The following is a 22,836-nucleotide window of genomic DNA, read 5'->3' on the forward strand; positions in this document are numbered from 1 at the left end:
CTGGAGGCTAAAAGTCCAAGATCAGGGTGGCAGCATGGTCAGGGGCCTCACCTGGCCTTTCCTGGGTTCATGCAGAAAGAGAGAGAAATCTGGTATCTCCTCCTGTTTTAAAGGGGTAGGAATCCTACAGGGGGGCTCCACCCTCATAACCTAATCTCAGGGCCTCAGGGTATGTTTGGAAGGTGGAACCAGCAGGTGAGAGCTGACTGCAAGTGTGAGGACGGGGGATGTCGGGGTGCCTGGGCTAGCACCGGCTTCATGAGGGGCAGGTGTGGCTGGGCACAGGCAGGGAGCAGGAATCAGGTTTTCAGGAATGTTCCATTTGTGATACCTGCTGGTCATCCCTGCTGAGCTGTCAAGTGGGCAGTCAGTTATTCAGGGCAAGGGCCCAGGGAGAGGTCAAGGCTGAAGAGCAGAACTTGGGAAGCATCGATATTTACGTGTACTTGAATACCAGGAGATGCCTGCAGCATCTCTAACAAGTAACAAAATGACAGACACAGCTCTTCAACCCAGGCACGGGCGTCGGAGAAGCAGCTCCCCTGGGCTTGGGCAGTGGCGGGTCCCAAGCTGGTCTGGGGGCCCAGGAAGGTGAGACCGAGGTGAGCCAGTCAAGCAGGGGTAGAGATGGGTGACACAGAGGACGTCGTAAGAGCACAGTGAGCGGGTGCCATGTCTGATGTGGGATTTTATCATCAGGCCTCAGGTGAAGATTGGAGAGTTCTAAGTAGGAAAGCGATGTGATCCGATTTGAGTTTTGAAAAGATCAACTGCTTTGTGGAGAGGGGATTAGAGAAGCAAAGTAATCTATCCAGGTGAGAAATGACACGTGGGCCAGGACAACGTCAGCAGAGATGGAAAAAGCCAGCAAAGCTGAGAAACCAGAGGCAGGTGACCCATACAGGAGATGAATATGGAAGGAGGGGACAGGGTTGAGAAGGAATCTTGAATGTGGGGTGCCCTGTGTTGAGATGGAAGAGGCAAGGGCAGGGAAGGCACCATCTACTTTAGACATAGCACAATAGCCATGTCAGAAGACTCCAAGAGGATGTTGGGGCAGCCTGGCTGGGGCTGCTACCAGGGTGGACACAGCATCCTAAGAGGAGAGTCCTCCCTGAGCAAGGAAGGCTGAGAGCCAGGAGGACAGAGCCATCCTTAGGGTCCAGTAGAGGGAAGAGTGGGGCCAGCAGAGGGAGAGAGAGAAATTCAAACCTTGGAGGAAAATGGGGACATAACAAGCCATCTCAGGAAGGAGGAGGCAGGTGCTCTGTGAGAGCCAGTCAGATGCAGCCACCAGTGCCCCTGGACTCGCTCTGCCCTGGCCTAAGGGCCCTGCGCAGGGGCGTCTGGTGGAGGGGTGGGAGGAGCTGGATGCAAGTGGCTGAGGGTGGAAAGGAAGTGAAGCAGAGGCCGCTGGAGTGGACAGCCCCGCCGAGAGCCCTGGTGCCAGCCTCTTGGGCGTGTGACATGGTGAGGAGCACCCTGCACACCCTGCATGCTGCCAGTGCCCATGCTGCGTTGGGGGTATTCCATAGTTTTGTTCATTAGATCTCACAACAACCCCGTAACATAGCAATGGGATTCTTCCCAAATTACAGTCAGAGAAACTGAGGCAATTTAAGAATGCGGGGTGGGGGTGTGAATCACAGCCTAGATATTCCACCTGTGTGCTGTGCTCTCAGCCCCCTGCTAAACTCCTGAGCCAGATGGCAGCGGGGAAGGCAGAGAAACAGAAGGGGCCGGAGCCCAGTCCCACTTCCTTCCAGGACCTGGGATTTGGCCTGTGGTCAGATCTCTCTGTGCCCCATTTTTAAAGAGGGGGTATAACCCCCAGTCTTCCTACTCTGCAGGGCTCCTTGCTAAAGGAAATAAGACTTGGTCATTCATTCAACAGCAGTGAACTTAGAACTCACTGGCAGTGGGCCCTTGGCCAGGTCCTGGGTGCGGTCCACAGTAGTGAGCAAAATGAAGTCCCTGCCCGTAAGGAAGCTTACATCTCATGGGGGACCCAGGCACAAGTAGGGAGACATGGACAGATTGGGGGTACATGTAAAGGCAAAACCAGCGGAACTGGCCAATGAGCCGGATGCAGAGTGAGGAGTGATAGAAACCAGGACAATTTCTAAGACTGGGTGTTGAGAAACTAGGTGGACAGAGGTGGCTCACACAGACTTGAGAAAGACCCGGAGAGAACAGATTCCAATGGAAAAATTAGTGATTCAATTTGGGGCATGTTGAGTTTGAGCGACTTCTTGGGCATCCAAGTCATGGGATCAGGTAGTGCTTAAACCCCCTTGCCTCAGTGCTGGAGGCCACGTGATGGACGGGTTGGCCAGGGAGACAAGATGAGGGCCTGCAGAGCTCGGAGTCCTTGGGAAGATGGAACAAGCCTCACCAATTCTGAGAAGGAAGGGGGAAGCCACAGAGAATGGGGCCTCAGAGGGCATGAAGTAGGGAGGGCTTCGGGTGTGGTCCCTCAGGTGATGCTGCCGAGAAAATGGGAAGCTTGGATTTGGCAGCGTGGGGATGGGAGGCCAGGGTTGTTGGTAGAAAGGCTGGGGAAGAAGGCCGTGCAGCAGGATGCAGGTGAGAATGAGAGCCCACAGCAAGAGCAGCTCTTGTAATGCAACTTACGCAAGGGATGATCATAAAACCGACAGCAGCATCTTCATTTTCTTTTTTTTTTTTCATGTAATATAAGGCTATCAACTTTTTATTATTTTTTGCATCTTCATTTTCACAGTTCAACTTTCAGTCCATGCGAAGTGTTGCTGCTTAGAAAGAGGACACCCAAGAGATGAGCCCAGGGCAGGACAGGGATTTTGAGTGTGGCCTCGGGACCCACCTTTCATCAGGGCTGGGGCTTCTTTTGGGGTCACCCTGGGCTAAACACCAGCGTGATTGGAAACCTGGAAACCCAGGCATCTTGGCACCCAGTGAGGGCCTCCCAGCCCTGAGCGTGGCTCTGCACCCCTCCCTGAACTGGACTCCACTCACGGCTCACTGGCTCTCACCCAGCCATTTGTTTAGAAATTCTTGCTGAGTCCAAGGATTCAGGTCTGAATTAGACCTCGTTTTTGCTCAGGAGGACGGACAAGGAGGCAGAGCAGAACATGATAAGCTTTGCAGTGGTGGGGGTGTGGGGCTGCAGGGCACACAGGAGGGCCCATGCCAGTCCTATCTGGGGCAGGTGGGCTGGGGGCTCCTCAGGGGAGGTGACTCAAGCGCAGGCCCTTAACAGCGAAAGGCAGTCATCCCAGGAAAGAAGCCAGTGGGTCCCAGGGCTCAGCAGGTAGCCGACGAGGAATGCTTGGTTGGGGGCCAAGCTGGCCCTGGGTGTGGATTAAGCATTTTCGCTCTTCCATGTGTTTCTCTCAGTAGTCCTGGGAGGTTAGGAGAACCTGAGTTATTCACTCTGATTAGCAAATGATTAAACAGAGGCTCAAGGCCTGCCTCGCCACCATCCCAAGCAGAGACGCAGGATGCAGAATCATACTTACAAGTGCTTACCAGCGCTGGGCTCTCTACACTCATGTCCTTCTTTGCTCTCCTGGCCTCTTGCAGGAGGTGTCTCTGTGGGAAAAGGGAAGGAGGTGAGGCCTGGGAGATCACAATGCAGTGACAGAGAGGTCAGGCAGGGCCTGGGAAAGTGTTCCTGCTGCATACCACCCCCAGCTTGGAAGGGGGCCTGAGGCCTGGGCTTTCCGAGCCCGATTGACTGGGGGAACAGCAGTGAACCCTAGCACTCTGGAGGCGCCCGGAGTCTTGGTGCTGATGAGGTGGGGACTAACCTGGAGTCATGGCCAGTGAGCAGAACAGCAGCTGTCCATGCCTGTGGTAAACGCCCTCGTCTCCCTGCCCCTGGGGGTGGACATCATTGAGTCTCTCTCCTTACTGCTCTGCCAATCCTAGATTATCTAGGACTTGATGTCCCTCAATGGCTCAGTCTTTCCAAGCCCAGGGACTGTCCCAGAAAGGGCCCCTGGGCTGCATCACCATGTTGATGAAGGTGGATAATTGTCCCTGCCCACATCTCAAATTGAACTGTAATCCCCATGGTGGCGGTGGGGCTTGGTGAGAGGTGAGTAGATCATGGGGGTGAATTCTCATGAGTGCTTCAGAACCCTCCCTTGGTGCTGTCCTCGAGGTAATGGGTGAGTTCTCACACGATCTGGTTGTGTGAAGTATGAGGTATGCCACACACTGTCTCCCTCGCTCTCGCTCTGCCGTGTAACTGCCTGCTCTCCTTTTGCCTTCCATGACTGGAAGCTTCCTGAGGCCTCCCCAGAAGCTGACGCTGCCATGCTTCCTATGTAGCCTGCAGCCCCATGAACCAATTCTACTTCTTTTCTTTATAAATTACCCAGTCTCAGGTATTTCTTTATAGTGATACAAGAACAGCCTAATACACACCTCCTCTGCAGGAGGACACTGCCTGGGAGGTGAGCCCCATTTGGCTGCAGCAGGGAAGGCAGGTTGTGTCTGGAGACCAGGTGACAACACACTCCAGGCTCCCCTGAGTCTTTCATGGGCAATGAATGGCCTGAAGAGGCTGGGCCTCCCCTGCTGTGATCCTTTCCACCCTGCCCCCAGCTCAGGAACTCAATCAAGCTTCACCTGGAGCAGCCTGCAGATCCCCAGGGAGCAAAGAGGAAACACAAAATGCCCCAGTGACAGCCACAACACCATTCTCTATAAGGCAGCCAACCCACCTGCCACCCTGCCAGCTTCAGCAACAAAATGCCCCATGCCTGGCAGTGTCTAGAGGATGAGGCAACGTCAGAGAGGGTTGTTTCCCAGGTGGGAGAAATTGCAGCATGCTGGCACACTGGTGGGAATGAGCGAACAGCAACGGGGAAGATGATGATGCAGGAAAGGAGGAAACTGGGGATCCCTGTCCTAAAACTCCTGGCATGTATCCTGAGGTTCAGTCTCCCTCCTGGCATACGGATGAACCAGGCCCAGCATACACCGTGCCAAGAGTCCTCTCAGCCGGGGAGTTCTTGAAGAGCCCCAGATGCAAGTTAGTGTTCTTTGAGATGAAGGAACCGGAACTAGAAGGTTCAGTAACCTTGGGACCCAGGGATGTGACTCATCAAAGCACAAGGCTTACTCATTTGGAAGAGGATATATTTCCTTTCTTTGAAAATATTTCTTGTTGTGTTCTTAATTTTTTAAAAAGTGTCAGCTCATGGCAGCCACTCAATAAAAATGTAAAACAGGCTGAATGCAGTGGCTCACGTGTGTACGCCCAGCATTTTGGCTGAGGTGGAAGGATTGCTTGAAGCCAAGTGATGGAGACCAGCCTGGGCAACATCCCATCAATTTTTAAACATCTTTACAAAAAATGTTTAAAAATTATCCAGGCATGATGGGTGCAGTGGTTCACACCTGTAATCCCAGCATTTTGGGAGGCCAAGGTGGGCAGATCACAAGACCATCCTGTCCAACATGGTGACATCCCCATCTCTACCAAAAATACAAAATTAGCTGGGCATGGTGGCACACGCCAGTAGTCCCCGATACTCGGGAGGCTGAGGAAGGAGAATCACTTGAACCTGGGAGGCGGAGATTGCAGTGAGCCAAGATTGCACCACTGCACTCCAGCTTGGCAAAAGAAAGAGACTCTGTTTCCAAAAATATATATATATATTCAGCCAGGAAGCCAGGATGATACATACATGGAGTCCCAGCTACTTTGAATGCTGAGGCAGGAGGATCGCTTGAGGCTTAAAATTCTGTAGAGAGAGACAGAGACAGAAAGATTAGAATCAAGCCCAGATGCCAGATGGCTTTAGGGTGGGTTCCGAAAAGCAGTCAAGGAATAAATAATTTCAGTATTTCCAATAATTTCAAACTATTTCAATGCATAAATAGAACATTAGCTCACTAGACAGCTGGTGTAGCTGTGATGGCAAAACTAAACTGGAGTAATACACAAACAGGGAAAGTTATAGGTCAATTATACCCATGAACATAGATATCAATATCATAAATGCTTTATTAGAAAACCAAGTCCAGTCATGAATAAACACAACAATACATCATGATCAAGTTGCTCTCAGGAAAGCAAGATTGATTTACTATTAGGAAATATATTGGCCTGGTGCAGTGGCTCACGCCTGTAATCCCAGCATTTTGGGAGATTGAGGAAGGTGGATCACGAGGTCAGGAGTTTGAGACCAGCCCGACCAACATGGTGAAACCCTGTCTCTACAAAAAATGCAAAAAAGTAACTGGATGTGGTGGCACACATCTGTAGTCCCAGTTACTCGGGAGGCTGAGGCAGGAAAATCACTTGAACCCAGGAGGCAGAGGTTGTAGTGAGCCAGGATCACGCCACTGCACTCCAGCCTAGGCAACAAAGCAAGACCCTGTCTAAAAAAAAGAAAATACATAGATGCAATTCACCAATGTTTTAATTAAGATTAAAGAAAGGGATTAAATAATATTAAATTAAGGGAATAAAATAATAATTTCCAGCTGGGTACTGTGGCTCACGCCTGTAAACCCAGCGCTTTGGAAGGCCAAAGCAGGTGAATCATCTGAGGCCAGGAGTTCAAGATCAGCCTGGGCAACAGGGTGAAACCCTGTCTCTACTAAAAATACAAAAACTAGCAAGGCATAATGGCAGGTGCCTATAATCCCTGCTACTCAGGAGTCAAAGGCAGGAGAATTGCTTGAGCCCAGGATGGGGAGGCTGCAGTGAGCAGAGATCACACCAATGCACTCCAGCCTGGGTGAAAGACTGAGACTCTGTCTCACAAAAGAATAATAATAATAATAATTTCACTATAAATAGATTCTTGAAATTCAATGTAAAGCATCTCTTCATGTACTAAGAATGGGAGCAAACTTATTTAATTCAATAAAGCCTATCTCTCGAAATCCAGTGAAAAAAATCATAACTTAGCATACTTATTTGAAATCAAAGACAAAAGTATCTACTATAACTACTTCATTCATCATTGTGCTGATGGTCTTAGCCAGTGCAATGGGAAAAGAAAGTATAAGGATTAGAAAGAGAATAACATATTTTATTATTTGCAAGTAATGTGATTGTCTGCTCAAAATATCAAAAGAATCTGCAAACTATTAGAACTAAGAAAAGAGTTTAGCAGGTTCATTGGATATAAGATGATGATGATGGTGTGTGTGTGGGTGGGTGTGCACTCACGCCAGAAACATTAAATTTTAAAATGCAAATTTTTAAAAGATACAACTTTCAATAACAATAAAAATTATAAGTACTTAGGAATAAAGTTAAGAAATTTGTACAAGACTTGCACACACTTTTACCCTGTGCAGCACTGAATTTTCTACACTGCATAACTCCAGGGCATCTCACTAGACTGAGATACAAAATTTGCACAACTGCAGCCATGCCTTTATAGAAAAAGTTCTAAGACATCATTGAAAAAGTTTAAATTAAATGTGAATACATGGGGAGTTTTACCATGTTCATGAGCGAGATCTAGCATCATAAAGATATTGATTCTTCCCAAATTAGGCTATAAATTAAATGTAATTTAAATTAAAATTCAACAGCCTATTTCATGGCACTTGACAAATTAATGATTCTGATTCTGAAAAATATCTGAGGAACTAAGGGCTAAGAGTATCAGCAATTTTTTTTTTTCTTTTTGAGATGGAGTCTAACTCTGTCAACCAGGCTGGAGTGCAGTGGCATGATCTTGGCTCACTGCAACCTCTGCCTCCCAGGTTCAAGAGATTCTCCTGCGTCAGCCTTGAGAGTAGATGGAACTACAGACACATGCCACCACACCCAGCTAATTTTTATTTTTTCTGTTAAGACTGGGTTTCACCACATTGGCCAGGATGGTCTCGATCTTTTGACCTCATGATCCACCCGTCTCAGCCTCCCAAAGTGCTGGGATTACAGGTGTGAGCCACTGCAAAACGTTGAATAAAAAGAAGTGGCTAGAAGTATTTATCCCATTAAATATCAGAAGTTATAATAAAGCTATAGTCATTAAAACAGTTTGGTATTGACTCAGGAACCATCAAATAGGAACATGGAACAGAATAAAAAGCCCAGAAACAGATCCACACATATGTGGAAACAATGTATGAGTTGGCATTAAAAATAGTGAGGACTGAGCAGCATGGTTTCTCTGGCCTGCAGTCCTGGAACATAATGAGGTGAGGCAGGAGGATCACTTGAGGCCAAGAGTTGGAGACCAACCTGGGCAACATAGCAAGCCCTAATTTGTATCTAAATAACAATGAAACATAATTTTAAAAAAATAGTGGGGGAAGACGACTCAAGATGGCACTGTGAGAACAACCCAGGATTGAGGCTCTCGCTGGATGTGCGGAGAAGGTGAGTCAGGGACGCATTTCCAGAAGGACCTTTGTTGCCCACAGAACGGGGAAATTCTCAGATATAAAACAAACGCGGGAAGCCAGCCAGAGATCTTGACTGGTGTAGCCAGCAACCGGGGCGCAGAGGCATTCCACAGAGGTCCGCACAAAAGCGCACTGTTCCGGGTGCCCTGTTGAACTGGCAACCTGAGACCTGAGAGGGCTGAACTTGAGACTGAATGGGACTTGAAGAGTGAGCCAGCCCAGGACAAAGCATTAGGGGTAGCGCAGTGCGACAAACAAAATGGGATTCCAAACGCTCGCTGCTAGGAGGTTACCTTAAGGTGCAGCTCCATGCGGGAGGGGCGTCCGCCATTACCAAGGCAATCAGCCCCTACTGAGGTACACGCCCATTGCTGATGCAGCCTGCCATTGCCGAGGCAACCCGGTACAACAAAGAGACTCCGCCGCAGGGCAGAGCCCATGGCTGCAGGGCAGAGACCGCAGAAACAGCGTGAACCTCACACCAGCAGGGCGGAGCCTCAGCAGGACAAGACTGCCTCCTAGCTGGGCAGGACAACCGACAGACACTCAAAAATAAAGCCCCAACCCCTTCAGAAAGAGCAGCTGAGAAAAAAACGGGCTTTTTTTTGAGTTCTGTTGCAGCAGAATTAAACATAGCAGCCTAACAGCCCTGAATGAACATCAGAGCTCACAGCTCAGCACTTGAGCTCCTATAAAGTACAGACTGTCTCCTCAAGCAGCTCCCTGACCCCTCTATATCCAAAAGACTGACATTTGGCAGGCATCATTCTGGGACAAAGATAGCAGAAAAAGAAACTGGTAGCATCCCTACTGTTCTGCAGCTGCTAAAGGTGCACCCCAGACAAGCAGGGCCTGGAGTGGACCTCTGCAGTCGTACAGCGAAGGGGCTAGACTGGTAGAAGGAAAACCAAGTAACAGAAATACTTCCTCATCAACAATCTGGGGGTCCACCCAGAGACCCAATTGAAAAGTCAGCAACTACACAGACAACAGATGGATAAATCCACAAAGATGGGAAGAAACCAGCGCAAAAGGAGGAAAATACCCGAAACCAGAACACCTCACCTCCTAGAAAGGACCAAAACTCCTCACCAGCAAGGGAACAAAGCTGGATGGAGAATGACTGTGACGAAATGACGGAATTAGACTTCAGAAGGTGGATAATGAGAAACTTTTGTGAGCTAAAAGAACATGTTTCAAATCAATGCAAAGAAACTAAGAAACTTGAAAAAAGATTCGAGGAAATGATAACAAGAATGGATAACTTAGAGAGGAATATGAATAAATTAAAGGAGATGAAAAACACAATACGAGAACTTCACGAAGCATGCACAAGTTTCAATAGCCGAATTAACCAAGCAGAAGAAAGAATTTCAGAAGTCGAAGATCAACTCAATGAAATAAAATGAGAAACCAAGACCAGAGAAAAAAAGCGCAAAAAGGAATGAAAAAAGTCTCCAAGAAATGTGGGACTATGTGAAGAGACCTAACCTACGTTTGATAGGTGTACCAGAATGTGACGAAGAAAATGAATCCAAGTTGGAAAATACTCTTCAGGACATTATCCAGGAAAATTTCCCCCACCTAGCAAGACAGGCCAACACTCAATTGCAGGAAATACAGAGAACACCACAAAGATATTCCACAAAAAGAGCAACCCCAAGGCACACAATCGTCAGATTCAACAAGGTTGAAATAAAGGAGAAAATACTAAGGGCAACCAGAGAGAAAGGTCGGGTCACCCACAAAGGGAAGCCCATCAGACTCACAGCAGATCTCTCGGCAGAAACTCTGCAAGCCAGAAGAGAGTGGGGGCCAATATTCAACATCCTTAAAGAAAAGAACTTTCAACCCAGAATTTCATATCCAGCCAAACTGAGCTTCAGAAGTGAAGGAAAAATAAAACCCTTTGTGAACAAACAAGTACTCAGAGATTTTGTCACCACCAGGCCTGCTTTACAAGAGCTCCTGAAAGAGGCACTACACATAGAAAGGAACAACCAGTACCAGCCATTCCAAAATCACACTTAATTGCTAAGAGCATCAACATAATGAAGAATCTACATCAACTAACGGGCAAAACAGCCAGCTAGCATCAAAATGGCAGTATCAAATTCACACATAACAATACTAACCCTAAATGTAAATGGACTAAATGCACCAATCAAAAGACACAGACTGGAAAATTGGATAAAAATCCAAAACCCATCAGTGTGCTGTATTCAAGAAACCCATCTCACATGCAAGGATACACAAAGGCTCAAAATAAAGGGATGGAGGAAGATTTACCAAGCAAATGGAGAGCAAAAAAAAGCAGGAGTTGCAATTCTCATCTCTGATAAAATAGACTTTAAAGCAACAAAGATCAAAAGAGACAAAGAAGGCCATTACATAATGGTAAAACGATCGATACAACAAGAAGAGCTAACGATCCTAAACATATATGGACCCAACACAGGAGCACCCAGATACATAAGGCAAGTTCTTAAAGACTTACAAAGAGACTTAGACTCCCACACAATTATAGTGGGAGACTTTAACACCCCACTGTCAATATTAGACAGATCAAACAGACAGAAAATCAACAAGGATATCCAGGGCTTGAACTCAGACCTGGAGCAAGCAAACCTGATAGACATCTACAGAACTCTCCACCCCAAATCCACAGAATATACATTCTTCTCAGCACCACATCACACCTACTCTAAAATTGACCACATAATTGGAAGTAAAGCACTGCTCAGCAAATGCAAAACAACTGAAATCATAACAAACAGCCTCTCAGACCATAGTGCAATCAAGTTAGAACTCAGAATTCAGAAACCAACCCAGAACCGCACAGCTTCATGGAAACTGAACAACTGGCTCTTGAATGTTGATTGGATAAACAACGAAATGAAGGCAGAAATAAAGAAGTTCTTTGAAACCAATGAGAATGTAGACACAACATGCCAGAATCTCTGGGACACATTTAAAGCAGTCTCTAGAGGAAAGTATATAGCAATAAGTGCCCATATGAGAAGAATGGAGAGATCCAAAATTGACACCCTATCATCAAAATTGAAAGAGCTAGAGGAGCAAGATCAAAAAAACTCAAAACCCAGCAGAAGACAAGAAATAACTAAGATCAGAGCTGAACTGAAGGAGATTGAGACACGAAAACCCCTTCAAAAAATCAATAAATCCAAGAGCTGGTTTTTTGAAAAGATCAACAAAATAGACAGACCACTAGCTAGATTGATTAAAAAGAAAAGAGAGAACAACCAAATAGATGAAATAAAAAATGATAAAGGGGAAATCACCACAGATTCCACAGAAATTCAAACCATCATCAGAGAATATTACAAACAACTCTACGCACATAAGCTAGCAAACGTGGAAGAAATGGATAAATTCCTGGACTCCTGTGTCCTCCCAAGCCTAAACCAGGAGGAAGCTGAAACTATGAATAGACCAATAACAAGGGCAGAAGTCGAGGCAGCAATTAAGAGCCTACCACACAAAAAAAGCCCAGGTCCAGACGGGTTCACAGCCGAATTCTACCAGACACACAAAGAGGAGCTGGTACCATTCCTTCTGAAACTATTCCAAATAATCCAAAAAGAAGGAATCCTTCCCAAATCATTCTATGAGACCAATATCATCCTGATAACAAAACCCGGCAGAGACCCAACAAGAAAAGAAAACTTCAGGCCAATATCCATGATGAACATAGATGCAAAAATCTTCAATAAAATATTGGCAAGCCAATTACAACAGCAAATCAAGAAACTTATTCATCATGATCAAGTAGGATTCATCCCGGGGATGCAAGGCTGGTTCAACATACGCAAATCTATAAACGTAATTCACCACATAAACAGAACCATAAACAAAAACCACATGATTATCTCAATTGATGCAGAGAAGGCATTTGACAAAATTCAACAGCCCTTTATGCTAAAAACCCTCAATAAACTCGGTATTGATGGAACATATCTCAAAGTAATAAAAGCTATTTATGACAAACCAACAGCCAATATCATACTGAATGGGCAAAAACTGGAAGCATTCCCTTTGAAATCCGGCACTAGACAAGGATGCCCTCTTTCACCACTCCTATTCAATATAGTACTGGAAGTTCTAGCCAGAGCAATCAGGCAAGAAAAAGAAATAAAGGGTATTCAAATAGGAAAGAAGGAAGCAAAATTGTCTCTATTTGCAGACGACATGATAGTATACCTAGAAGACCCCATCGCCTCAGCTCAAAAACTCCTGAAACTGATAAGCAACTTCAGCAAAGTCTCAGGATATAAAATCAATGTGCAAAAATCACAAGCCTTCCTCTACACCAATAACAGACTTAAAGAAAGCCAAATCAAGAACGAACTGCCATTCACAATTGCTACAAAAAGAATAAAATATCTTGGAATACAACTCACAAGGAATGTAAGGGACCTCTTCAAGGAAAACTACAAACCACTGCTCAACAAAGTCAGAGAGGACACAAACAGATGGAGAAACATTCCATGTTCATGGTTAGGAAGAATTAATATCGTAAAAATGGCTATACTGCCCAAAGTAATTTACAGAATCAATGCTATACCCATCAAGCTACCATTGACTTTCTTCACAGAACTGGAGAAAACCACCACGAACTTCATATGGAACCAAAAGAGAGCCCGCATAGCCAAATCAATTCTAAGCAAAAAGAACACAGCGGGGGGCAACACACTACTGGATTTTAAACTATACTACAAGGCTACAGTAATCAAAACAGCATGGTACTGGTACCAAAACAGAGATATAGACCAATGGAACAGAACAGAGGCAACAGAGGCAACACAACATATCTACAACCACACAATCTTTGATAAACCTGTCAAAAACAAGCAATGGGGAAAGGATTCCCTGTTCAACAAATGGTGTTGGGAAAACTGGCTAGCCATGTGCAGAAAGCAGAAACTGGACCCCTTCCTGACACCTTACACTAAAATTAACTCCAGATGGATTAAAGACTTAAACATAAGACCTGGCACAATAAAAACCCTAGAAGGAAATCTAGGCAAAACTATCCAGGACATAGGAGTAGGCAAGGACTTTATGAACAAAACACCAAAAGCATTGGCAACAAAAGCCAAAATAGACAAATGGGACCTAATGAAACTCCACAGCTTCTGCACGGCAAAAGAAACAGTCACTAGAGTGAATCGGCAACCAACAGAATGGGAAAAAATTTTTGCAGTTTACCCATCTGACAAAGGGCTGATATCCAGAATTTACAAAGAACTCCAACAGATTTACAGGAAAAAAACAAACAAGCCCATTCAAAAGTGGGCAAAGGATATGAACAGACACTTTACAAAAGAAGACATATATGAGGCCAACAATCATATGAAAAAATGCTCATCGTCACTGGTCATCAGAGAGATGCAAATCAAAACCACATTGAGATACCATCTCACGCCAGTTAGAATGGTGATCATTAAAAAATCTGGAGACAACAGATGCTGGAGAGGATGTGGAGAAAAAGGAACACTTTTACACTGTTGGTGGGAGTGTAAATTAGTTCAACCACTGTGGAAGACAGTGTGGCGATTCCTCAAGGCCTTAGAAATAGAAATTCCATTTGACCCAGCAATCCCATTACTGGGTATATATCCAAAAGACTATAAGTCGTTCTACTATAAGGACACATGTACATGAATGTTCATTGCAGCAGTGTTTACAATAGCAAAGACTTGGAATCAACCCAAATGCCCATTGATGATAGACTGGATTGGAAAAATGTGGCACATATACACCATGGGATATTATGCAGCAATCAGAAATGATGAGTTCGTGTCGTTTGTAAGGACATGGATGAATCTGGAGAACATCATTCTCAGCAAACTGACACAAGAACAGAAAACGAAACACTGCATATTCTCACTCATAGGTGGGTGATGAAAAATGAGAACACATGGACACAGAAAGGGGAGTACTAAACACTGGGGTCTATTGAGGGGAAATGGGAAGGGCCAGTGGGAGGGGTAGTTGGGGAGGGATAGCCTGGGGAGAAATGCCAAATGTGGGTGAAGGGGAGAAAGGAAGCAAAACACACTGCCATGTGTGTACCTATGCAACTGTCTTGCATGTTCTGCACATGTACCCCCAAACCTAAAATGCAATAAAAAATTTAAAAAAAAAAAATAGTGGGAACGGATGTTTCCGTAAATGATACCAAGACAACTGGTTATCCGTATAGGAAAATATAAAAGCAGATCTTCATTTTGTACCACACACAAAAATCAATTCAAACTAAACTAAAAATCTAAACATGAAAAGTAAAAGTTTTAGGAGAAAATATGGGAAAGTATCTTTCATGGCCTTGCTATAAAGAAGGCTTTCTCATGGAACACAGAAAGGACAATCCATAAAGGAAAAGATTAATGAATTTGACAATAGTAAAATTTATAAATTACTTTTTTGTTTTCGGTTTTAGTTTTGGGTATTTTTGTTTGTTTGTTTGTTTGTTTGTTTGTTTGTTTTTGAGACAGGGTCTCACTCTGTTGCCCATCCTGGAGTGCAGTGACGTGATCTCGGGTCACTGCAAACTCCCAGGTTCAAGCGATTCTCTTGCCTCAACCTCCCAAGTAGCTGGGACTACAGGTGCGTACCAGCATGCCAAGCTAATTTTTCTATTTTTATTAGAGACAGGCTTTCACCATGTTGGCCAGGCTGCTCTTGAACTCCTGACCTCAAGTGATCTGCCTGCCTTTGCCTCCCAAAGTGCTGGGATTACAGGCTTGGGACACCATGCAGAGCCAAAATTTCTAAATTCTATGACAAAATAAAAACACAAGCCCATACTGGGTGAAGATATTTGCCACTTAATAACACACAATTAGTAGCCAACATATATGAAGAATTTCTACAAATCAAAAAGACAAATAACCCAATTTTTTCGATGGGTAAACACTGTGAATGAGCAATTCATAAAAAGAGGAGAGCCACAGAAAAAGATGTTCAAGACCTCCCAGTAAAGGCAGGTGTCCCTGGGAGCCCCTGTTGTACCTCAGCCTCACACTAACTTCTCCAGGTATAAGCCCCGATGGGAAGCCCAGAGATGAGTCAGCCAGCCCTGCCTTTAGGACCTCACATTCCAAAAGGTGAGCGAGAGCCACGAACACCCACACCCCTGCACAGAGGATGGCAAATGGATATCTGCACAAAGGGTCGTGCACCACCAGGTGGGAACTGCCAGCTCCACCCAAGGCATTTAAGGAAAGGGCCCCTAAAACTGGGGACATTCTAGCTTTCAAATCCTAAAGTAAATATGACATTTGTGACATAAATTACTTTCTAGTTTCCAAAACCACTGGAAAACCATCATGGAGTAACGGAGAGAGGCTTGGACAGAGAGAGCAGAGAAATCCTAATTCCCTTTCCAGCTGCTCCTAATATGCTTGGGGAATCAAGGGTTATCACCTACTCAGAAGTCCAACTTAGATAATAAATGGACATCTCGAACTCAACCATGGAATTGAACTCTTCAATCCTCCTTCACCCACTTGGTCTGCACCTTGCCCAACTCCACTCCATCCTTCCAGTCACTCAGGTAAAAACCTTTAAGGTCATGGTTGACTCATCTGCTCTAATTGATCAGGAAATCTTGAGAGCTCACTATGCAAAATATATGCAGAATCTGGCTACAGCCCTCCACCGCTAAGGCCTTGGCATGAGCTGCCACCACCCTCACCTGGATTAGTGTAGTAACCACCAAGGATTCACCTGCCCCACCTGTGCCTCCATACGCAGCAGTCATGTGACCTTTTTAAAATAAAGTCCTGATTATGATGCTCCTCTGCTCCAACCCTCCCTGTACCCCATTTTGGAGGAAGAGCCCAAATACTTGCTGTGCCCTCAAAGCCCCCCACAGCATGGCTTCCTTCACCCCAGCTACAGCTCTTCCTGCAAGCACTCTGCTCCCTCACATTCTCTTGCCGGGCTCTTGGCTCTTCCTGAAGCATTCGGGCACGGTCCACCTTGGTTTTCCTTCTGCCTGGAACGTTCCTCCCCTAGATAAACCCATGACTAACTCCCTCACCTCCTGCAAACCTTTGCTGGACATCACCTCGGCTTGGAGGCTTGCTCTGACTACTTTACACAAAATTGCAAGCTGCCTCCAGTCCTTGCCTGACCTAGGGTTCCTAATCTCACTTACTCTGCTGGAATGTCTCAAGCACGATCTCCTCCTAATATGCTATAGAATGCCCATAGTTGATGATATGTCTCCTTCCTGCTAGACCGAAGCTCTACTAGGGCAGGGATTTGTGTTATTTTGCCCAGTGCCTAGGGCTGTATTGGCAGGTGGAATACTTATACTTACTGAATTGAAAAGTTCTTGATGTTGCTGAGTCCCAGCTTGCCCATCTTCTTAAGCTGAAATCTTTAACCTGGCTCAACAGTGCTTATTGCTGGAAAGATCTTGAAAGATCAAAGGAAAACACTTGTAAAATATCTAACACTGTGCAGGAAATGGGTAGGGAGAGCTTCAGTTCTTCCTTTCAAGCATCCCTTTAACAAAAGGGAAAGACTGCTGACTAAGCCTGCGGGCTGGGGATGACACAAGTGGGGGCCCGGACAGCTGTAGGACAAGCTGGAGGCCCCAGGTTGCTTGTGTGGATGGCATCACCTACAGGCATTGGCTACATTTTGTTGAACTCTTGCTCTCACAGAGGTAAAATTTCCTTTGCTGGCTAAAGATGCAGAGCAGTGTCCAGGCTGTCTGTGCTTCCTGTGCTGAGCACAGGGCCTAAGGACACAGCATCCTTGCCACTATCCTCAGGGCTGAGAAAGTGTTGGCAGGTATTTGCAGTCATTCTGCAGCAGAATGGAATCCCTGCCACAACTCTCCTGGACATACAATGCAATAGCACTCTGCATGCCTGGACTCCTGTGGGACCAGGCTCAGACACAGGGTGTCATCTCTCCTATGTCAGCCTGCAACTCATTTCTTGTCTTCCCTGCCAGGAGCCAGAGCCATGGCACCCTGTAATTGCGTGAATCGGAAATCCTATCTGGAATCCAATTCCCTCTCCTATTCATCAAGATCACAGTCAGGGCAAGCTGTGGTTTCTAGTTGGAATAGTGGGCCCTCGCACAGATGGGGTGAAATGTAACCCAGCACTGCCAAGGGCTTCCCAAGGGCCAATGAATTTTGCCTTTTCTCAGAGAGAAATTTCCAAGAATCAGAAAGTGGAGTTGTGCTGGCCCCGGAGAGGTGCTGAGCCCCTGCCTGGGCTGAGGCCTAAGGTTTTCACCACCATTCCAAACTGAGCTGAGTTATTCAGAGACCAAGGAAGCAGCTGCCACTCACATACACAAAAGGAAAATACTACCTCGAGAGAGGTTCCTTAAACCACTGAGCTCCCAGTGGTCTTAATGGAGATAGTCCGTGCTACAAGCTATGAGCAAGCACCATGCTCAGAGCCCACCAGGAGGCACCTTGCTGAACCTTACAATCAGCCTGCGTCCCGCCTGCCATCCCACAGATGCCCAGAGAGGCGAGGAGACAGGCTCGGTCACCCAGCTGGTCAGCATCCAAACTGAGACACAAGCTTACTCTGTCTATATAGCCCATTGCCAGAGTGGGGACCCTCCAAATCACCCACACCTCCTACCTCCTGCAGGCTCTGGTCCCAGGGGAGTAACTGGAGGGGGGAGGTCTCAGGAGGTGGCACACAGGCCAACAGGCGGCACACAGGCACACAGGCACACAGGCGGCACACAGGCAAACAGGCGGCACACAGGCACACAGGCGACACACAGGCAAACAGGCGGCTCACAGGCGGCACACAGGCAAACAGGTGGCACACAGGCTCACAGGCGGCACACAGGCGCACAGGCGGCACACAGGCAAACAGGCGGCACACAGGCAAACAGGCGGCACACAGGCAAACAGGCGGCACACAGGCTCACAGGCGGCACACAGGCAAACAGGCGGCACACAGACTCACAGGCGACACACAGGCAAACAGGCGGCACACAGGCGCACAGGCGGCACACAGGCGCACAGGCGGCACACAGGCAAACAGGCGGCACACAGGCTCACAGGCGGCACACAGGCGCACAGGCGGCACACAGGCGCACAGGCGGCACACAGGCAAACAGGCGGCACACAGGCTCACAGGCGGCACACAGGCAAACAGGCGGCACACAGGCTCACAGGCGGCACACAGGCGCACAGGCGGCACACAGGCAAACAGGCGGCACACAGGCGCACAGGCGGCACACAGATAGCTGCATGACACACAGGCGGCACACAGGTGGCACACAGGTAGCTGCACGACACACAGGCGGCACACAGGTAGCTGCACGACACACAGGCGCACACAGGCGGCACACAGGTAGCTGCACGACACACAGGCGGCACACAGGCGGCACACAGGTAGCTGCACGACACACAGGCGGCACACAGGTAGCTGCACGGCACACAGGCGGCACACAGGTAGCTGCACGACACACAGGCGGCACACAGGCGGCACACAGGTAGCTGCACGACACAGGCGGCACACAGGTAGCTGCACGACACACAGGCGCACAGGCGGCACACAGGTAGCTGCATGACACACAAGCGGTACACAGGTAGCTTCTTGCACAGTTTGCAGAGCCAGGTCCAGCCAGGATGCCAACAGGCATGGCAGGAATGAGGAGAGAAGATTCTGGGCTTCCCGATTCTGTCAGTAAAGCAAAGACGTTTTGCAGACTGCGGCCTGCAGCAAGGGCTCAGAGGCCCCTGACAGGACAGGCTGAGAGGTGGGAGGAGAGGTTAAGGGGTCCCCAAGGAAAGCCAAATGCTAAAGAAATCTGAGCCCCCAGCCCTTGGGGGTTAGAGAACCTGCAATGTCAGGCTAGAAGAGATGGGGAGGTCGTCCAAGGCCACGTGGTAAATCCCCACGTACCAAGAACAGCAATCTTCCAACAGAATCAACAGCCTCTCCACTCACACTGGCCAGGTGAGCCAATCTCGCTGCATTTTCTCCCGTGCCCACTGAGCACCTGCCATCCAGCCCTGTGTTGCCCTGGACACCCCAAGATGACCATCATTACCCACCCTTGGGGCTCAAAGTCTGGGGTGGGATGCAAGGCACACAGCTAATGATTCCTGTGACAAAGAAGGAGGCAGAAATAGGTGTGGCCCATTCTGGCGGAGCTTGAGAGGAGGTATCCTGGGGGCAGTAGAAGCTGGGAGAGGAGCAGCACTGCTGAGCCAGCCTAAGGGAGACCTGACTGACACCTGTCCTCACCCCCCAACCCCCTGTGAGAACGTCAGCTTGCTGAGCACAAGCTGCCTATAGTACTTCCCCTTCCAACCAGATGGCACGCAAGACATTTTCCAGGGGAAATGGTGGGCCACTGCCAGGCTAGGGCACCCGGGCAGAGCTGTAATGAGGGTTCCCCGTGAAGGAGTGGTGGTCCAGACAACTGAGGGGTCTGCCTGAGGTCACAGAACAGGCACAGCCCCACCAGGCCCCAGGATTCAGACACTGCATCACACACTGTCTCCCAACCACCCTCAGAGCCAGGTATGGATCCCCTCTCTCTGCTGGGAGGGCCTCGGGACTCAGGACACAATGTCACACTCCATCTCCCAGCCACCCTCAAAGGCAGGCACGCATCCCCTCTCACTGCTGGAAGGGTCCCAGGCCTGCTGATTCCCACATTTGGGTTCTCTCCAAGGCTCCCCAGCTGCTCCCACAGCCCTTGCACATGGCCCCCAGAGGTCAGACAAGGGTCCCCATGCTTGTCCCCTTGACAGACACTGGCGCTGGCCTGGCCTACCCTGGTTTTTGGGTCTGGGCTAGCACTGGGCTGGCCAGCATCACCCTAGCTGCTGATTAGGGCCATGCTGTGCCCAGCCCCAAGGCCAAAAATAAACATGCCTTTTTGCATGAACTAGTTAAGAAGTCCCCGCTGAGTGTGCCAGAATTTCCTTATCTTTCCACAACAGACATTTTTACAGGAAAACTTGAAATGTTTTTCATCCATCAGAATGGCAGGGCGCCACACAGGGAGCCGCACTGCTGTGGGCCTGGCATCTGCCCCGCTTTCTGGAAGTTTAGTGTTGAACCTCATGTCCAGTATGCCAAGGAGCTGGTGGCTCCAGCTGTGTTCTGCAAGCAGGGCTGGCTCGGGTCACAGCTTTGCAGGCTGTTGGGGACCACAGGTGTGGTGTGGTGAGCATGGGCTCCAGGTTGACCCCCTGCTGGGTTCAAATTCTGGTTCTTCTCCTCGTGAATGTGAGCACATCACTTCACCTCGAGGTGCTTCAGGCACCAAGCTCATAAAGTGGGAATTACCTAAGTGAAATATGCATGTAAATCATGCAAAGGTAGATAAATGAAGTGTGTGAATAAATCTGTAAAACCCATGTGCTTAATCAAAGAGAGTGGGCTCTGGAGTCCTGAAGACAGTCACTCAGTGAAGTGGCCAATGTGAGGTCCCTTCTGGGTGTCCAGCCCCAAGCCAGACCCTGAGCAGACTGGACAGGTGAGAGTGGGTGCTCAGTGTCTGTCCTCTACATGCAGGGAGGCCCCATGCAGCACATTCTCCGTGCTCAACCCGGAGCCTCCATGCCCAGACGCCCAAAATCCTTGCAGCACTTCCAGCGTCAGACTCCACGTTCTTGCACTTTAGGCCAGAGAAGTCTATTTGGGGTGGTGCTGGGACCCCCAAGGACACACCTGCCCTATCACTGCACCCCTCAAACCAGGAGGGGTCTCTTTCACCCAGGGGTCTTGCGGGAGATTCTCCTTGTACTCCACATGCCCAACTGCAGACCGGTGGTGCTGAACAGAGCAGGGAGAGGAAAAGCTATCTCCATAACTCTGCCAGAAGCCCCAGTCTAACCACAGGGGCTCAAAGGCTGGAGGCTGCTGTTGAGGGAGTGCCTGCCCTAGACCAGGAGACACATGCTCAGCGCTGGTGTGAGAAACAAACTCACCCATCCAAACCCAAAGAATGGACTCAGAGACCCGGAGAACAGTGAAAGTGAGACGTTTAATGGCAGTCTTGCAAGATGGGCGTTTGATGGGTGGGCATCTCAGCATGGTTTCAACAAGCAATCTATCCGCTAGTGCGCAGGTCCCTCCCCACCATTCCTTGTAGGCTGAGTATTGTGAGGTCACAATCTTCCCAGACGTCGCCTGTCACTTGTTGGGTAGGGGCTTTAGGTGTTTTCCTTAGGGTTGTCCTGCTGCATTTTGTTGCAGCCCACAATGCCTTGCAATCCTAGTTAGCTCGAGGGCTCTTCCGGCATTTGACTTATGAGCTAAGTAGCTGGGCCGGCTGGGAAGAACAGACAAAACGAGCTATTTTGCAGGCTAGTAAACTTTCATCTTAGACTGAACTTCATTGGTTCCAGTGAAGGCAACTAAGGGGGTTGGAGGCCGACAGGCAGGCATTGCTGTCCAAGCAGGGGCCCAGTATATCCTATGTCTTGTGCAGTTTGCTGACCTAAACCCCTGTAAGGCACTTTTTCTTGGAAATGGATTGCTGTATACATTACTTCCTTCACTGGCAATGCAGGTTATGAGCAGCCAGTATTAACACCACATAAGCAGGGAGAAATGAAGCCCCAGAGACTGTCACTTGTCCAGATTGACACAGGGCACAGCCAGAAATAAAAGCTGGCCTGTGAGACTCAGGTGCCCACACTTCTACCAGGCAGTATGCAGAACGTGCTTAGAGCAACAGCCAGTCAGGGCAGAGAGTGACCCTGTGTCACATAGACTGCAACAGTCACTGTGGAGTGGGAGACAGACAGGTTTCAGGGGCCACCAGGACACCCGAAGGAGGATGCAAGTGGACAGGGACTAGAAGCACACATGGGCAAGTTCCGGTAGGCTCACGGGGGGCCAAGACAGTGCTGTGCTGGTAAATGATTAACAGGCTCCAGAGTGAAGAGGGTCAGCCCTGACGTGCAGCATTAGCCAATTGCTGTGGTGTAAATACCTCACTGTGGTCAACCTCCAGCTACTGAGAGTTGAAGGACCAGTTCACAACATTTCTAAAGGTGTGCCAGTTGGCTACAATCAGGCACTGGGTCCTCTCTGACTCAGGTGAGGTTCCCAAGGGTGCTGCCAAAGGTGCAGAGCTCGTACACTGGGGCATGGGGCCAACTGGGCAGATAGGGTCACTGGGGAACGCATAGGACAGGAGGACCCTCACAGCTGAGCTTTGCTGGCTCTCCTCTCTCCTGCACTGCTGAGAAGGAAGGAGAGGACACCGAAGGGCAGGGGCAGCTGCCTCACAGCCAGAGAGCAGCCTGGATGAGGTGGTGTGTGCCAGCTGTGCGCTTTGCCTCTCCTTCCCCTGGAGAAGCCCCCACCCCTGAACCCGGGGAGGAAGATAACGAGGCCTTCCTCACACAGCCGGGAGCAGCCGCCTCCTCGGGCCCTTTCTCCTTTTAGTTTCTTGGTCTCAGGTCAGGCCGCTGAAGAG

At 48.4% G+C, this 22,836-nt stretch overlaps 1 long non-coding RNA gene across 2 annotated transcripts in view; it reads right to left on the reverse strand.

Annotated features, from left to right (window-relative positions):
• LOC144576613 (uncharacterized) overlaps nt 1-22,836 on the reverse strand; it is a 46,180-nt gene that overhangs the window by 11,887 nt on the left and 11,457 nt on the right. The window contains exons 2-4 of one of the 2 annotated variants that reach the window (XR_013518817.1): nt 5,682-5,738; nt 3,501-3,573; nt 2,671-3,383 (exon numbers count right to left, since the gene is read on the reverse strand). This is a non-coding gene — a long non-coding RNA (uncharacterized LOC144576613). Of the gene's footprint in view, nt 1-2,670; nt 3,384-3,500; nt 3,574-5,681; nt 5,739-22,836 lie in introns of those variants that run through there. The other variant, XR_013518818.1, reaches the window with a different exon arrangement.

Source organism: Callithrix jacchus, chromosome 6 (genome assembly GCF_049354715.1).
Source record: "Callithrix jacchus isolate 240 chromosome 6, calJac240_pri, whole genome shotgun sequence".
NCBI lineage: Eukaryota > Metazoa > Chordata > Mammalia > Primates > Cebidae > Callithrix > Callithrix jacchus.